The sequence below is a fragment of the Elephantulus edwardii genome, unplaced genomic scaffold (genome assembly GCF_000299155.1).
Source record: "Elephantulus edwardii isolate Elephantulus edwardi_28Jun2011 unplaced genomic scaffold, EleEdw1.0 scaffold00528, whole genome shotgun sequence".
Classification (NCBI taxonomy): Eukaryota; Metazoa; Chordata; class Mammalia; order Macroscelidea; family Macroscelididae; genus Elephantulus; species Elephantulus edwardii.
In genome coordinates this window covers 274,664-278,716 of record NW_006400278.1, presented here as the reverse complement: position 1 = coordinate 278,716, position 4,053 = coordinate 274,664, and the positions used below count along the sequence as shown (strand labels likewise).

General features: G+C 45.7%; 1 protein-coding gene across 1 annotated transcript in view; it reads right to left on the bottom strand.

Moving 5' to 3' along the window:
• Window positions 1–4,053, bottom strand: part of LOC102863909 (zinc finger protein 850-like) — a 63,291-nt gene that overhangs the window by 29,575 nt on the left and 29,663 nt on the right. The gene's annotated exons all lie outside the window — the stretch shown is intronic.

Sequence of the window (4,053 nt, the reverse complement as noted above, 5' to 3'; positions counted from 1 at the left end):
TAGGTATTTTTATCATGACAGGAGTCCAGAGTGAAGGCTGTATAGTGAAGTGGACCTTGGGGGAGGGATTATAAAACAATGACAGAATTTTTCTTTTACTTTTCCAAGAGGGTATTTTATTGGGGGGGAGGGCTGGGAGGGGAGAAAAGTGCAATAATGAATGAATGGAAGTGCAAAGTCTCTGTAAATTTTCATTGAAATTAATAATAAATTTTAGAAAATAAAGAAAAAAAATGGGACACCATGTTTCACTATTTCAGTGAGTGTTCACAATTTTAACAACTACAATTCTGGCTACAGCATCGCTGTGTCTGTCTTGAATCTGTTTATGCTGAAATAAAGTTCTTTTATATCGAATAAATGGTTGTCCACAACAACAACAACAAAAATTTAAGTTAGAGTGAGGAAGGCAGTGGATTTATAACTGCTCATGCTAATAAAATTGTATGATGGCATGGAGGAGGAAGAGTGGAACTGTATCCACATTTACAGTATTTATTTATTCTTCTTAGCAAAACCATTTATGGAAATTAGGAACTGCATTGGAACATGTATCTCCAGATTGGAAATGATTTCTACAATCATATTGATAATATTACTAGCCTTAAACTTAAAAAGAGTATATTGCTCAAAATTAGTTGTTATATATTTGTTTAAATTTTTCCCTCTTCTAACAACTGGGACCTAGAGGGAAAAGACCAGAGAATGGCCAAAATTATTGGGGCAGCTATTGCTGCCAGTTTAGGGCCTGTGTCAGGAAAAGGAAGTCTTACTCATATACCGTGCCACCCAAAGGTAATAAAGGAGGTCAGAGTTGCTTCCACTGTGGAAAGATGGGACACTTGAATAGACTGACAGTGTCACAGACGAGAGCCACAGATAGCCAAGGGAGGAGAGAGGAAGCTCCCACTCACTTGCTTTAAGTGTGGATCTGAAGGACACTTGGCCAAGGGCTGCCCACATCAGGTCCTCTTGGCTGTCAGGACTGACAGACCCCAGCTCCCAGCTGGAAACAAAGGAGGACGCTTCAAAGATTCAGATCGTCCCAGAAGAGCCATGGGTGAGCATTAACATTGCTGATAAGTCTATCCATTTTCTCCTGGACACAGGAGCCTATTCTATAAGCCTTCTCAGGTCCATTCTGTTCCCACTATTCCTTAGTTTTTGGAATTGACTGAAAACCTCATAAGCAGTTCTTTATTTCACCTCTGTCTGGCATGTGAACTTTCTACCTGTAAAACCCAATGGTCAATGGAAGTTGGTCCAGGGCTTAAGAACAATAAATGAAATGGTTCGACATCTTGTGGTTCCTAGCCCTTAGACTGAAATAGACAAAGTGCTAGCCAATAAGACTTTGATTTTTAAGAATTATCCTCCTTCTGTAACTTCGTTTGTGCCACTGTTATAACTTCTAGTTGGAATGTTATTGCTTCTAATTTTTGACTTATGTACATTTAACTTGTTAAATTTGTCTCTTCTGGGCTGCAACAGTCCCATGTTACAACGATGCCCCTTCAAGGATATGAACCTGTACCCCTAAGTACAACTGATAACAGGGCACCTAAATCCAAAATTATTTAACTTGCTAAATTTGTCTCTTCTGGGCTGCAACAGTCCCATGTTACAATGATGGCCCTTCAAGGATATGAACCTGTACCCCTAAGTACAACTGATAACAGGGCACCTAAATCCAAAATCAATCTCCCCAATACTTTATGTGTTTCCTATTGCCAAACGGGTCCTTTAGAATAGTGAGAGAAGATCTTCACCCTGAGACCTGCAGTGTCCTTTTCCAGTAAGAAGTACCGAAGGGAATGCAGCACCCCCTCTCATAATAAATCAGGGTGAAATCTCTATCAGGGAGGAGAGACAGGGAATGGCAAAGAACACATGGAGAAAAGAGATTAATCAGAACTGGTTTTGAAAGGGACTATGGCAATGTTTTGTATACCAAAACAAAAGGTGTAAGCCAGGGATGTGTCCTATCTCCAAACCTTTTCAACCTGTATGCAGAACAGATGATCCAAGAGGCTGGGCTCTATGAGGAGAAATGTGGGGTCAAGATTGGTGGAAGATCTATCAACAATCTGCGATATGCGGATGACACCACCCTGCTTGCTGCAATGTGGGTCAAGGACTGCAGCCTCCTACATGGATTGAGGGTCAATGTCAAGACAAAGATTCTCACCACTGGACCAAATGGCAGCAACAGGATGGCTAGTAAAGAGATTAACGACTTTACTCTGCTTGGCTTCACGGTTAACACTCTTGAAACCAGTAGCCAGGAAAAAAAAAAAACATATTGTGATGGAAAAGTCTGCTGTTAGGGACCTCTCTAAAGTACTGAAGAGCAATGGTGTCACTCTGGAGACTAAGGTGCATCTGATACAGGCAATGGTGTTTGCAATCACTTGTTATGCTTCAGAGAGTTGGACAGATTAGGAGGGATAGAAGGAGAATTGATGCCTTTGAGCTGTGGTGCTGGAGAAGAGTACTGAATGTACCATGGACTGCTAGGAAAACAAACAGATCCATCCTAGAGAGGGTGAAACCAGGCTGCTCCTAGGAGGCAAGGATTCTGGGGCTTCGTCTGACATACTTTGGACATGTTGTAAGGAGAGACCAGTCCTTGGAGAGGGACATCATGCTTGGGAGGGTGGAGGGACAGTGCAGGAGGGGAAGACCCTCCATGAGGTGGATTGATTCAGTGACTGGGATAATCGGAATGGGTGTGTCAGGGGGACTGTGACCCGCACAGGATAGAGCAGGGTTTAGGGCTGTTGTACACAGGGTCCGATGAGTCTCAACAACAACAACACGGCAATATGACAATGCAAGCTGACCTTCAGAGAATGCGGCTATATTGGAAGTATTTTTGCAAACTTATTTTGCTTTCTCGGTTATATTTGTTTGACTCTATATAAAGGATTAAGAGAACAAGGAAGAATGAATTCTGAATCAGAAAAGAAATTATGCTCATCTTGATGACCACAACATAATGATTTAAACAAAAGAGGGGGATAGGAGGGAAGCCGAATATTAAATTTATTAGTTTAATGATAAACCAAATGACTTATCAGGAAATGAGGGAGGCTTACTACAAGCTGAAGGTCACCTAGTTGCACGAAGGCGTTCCCTAAGAGTCAACATTGTTCTCAGTTTGTATTAACTGAAACCCTCCCTCCTGAGATAAGCATAAAGAGGAACTTGGCCTCATCCTCAAAAGATTTCACCAGATCCCTTGTAGTATTTGCTTGTACTTCCTTATGATTTTAATCTGTTTAACTTCCTTCTCAATAAACACCCAGAGTCATGGCTTGAGGCCCTGAGTCATGGGAACTGCTGGCCCCCTGTTTTTTATGCTCTCTATTCTACCCCGGTGGTCGGCCTCATTATTATTTATAAAAATAATTTACTCTAAGAATACAACCTCCGCGCACACTCCCCTCCTGACACCCCCGGGGACTGACCACCACCCTGGTCATCTGCGCACACTCACCTCCCGGGGACTAACCACCACCCTGGTCATCCATGCACACCCACCCGGGGGACTGACCACCACCCTGATCCTCGGCTCACACCCATCTCCCGACCCCGGGGGACTGACCACCACCCTGGTCCTCCGCACACACTCACCTCCCGACCCCCGGGGACTGACCACCACCCTGGTCCTCCGCACACACTCACCTCCTGACCCCCGGGGACTGACCACCACCCTGGTCCTTCATGCACGACTGACCACCACCCTGGTCCTCCGCACACACTCACCTCCTGACCCTCGGGGACTGACCAGCACCCTGGTCCTCCGCGCACACTCACCTCCCGGTCCCCGGGGACTGACCAGCACCCTGGTCTTCCGCACACACTCACCTCCTGACCCTCGGGGACTGACCAGCACCCTGGTCCTCCGTCCACAGTCACCTCCCGACCCCCGGGGACTGACCACCACCCTGGTCCTCCGTCCACACTCACCTCCCGACCCCCGGGGACTGACCAGCACCCTGGTCCTCCGCGCACACTCACCTCCCGACCCCCGGGGAGTGACCAGCACCC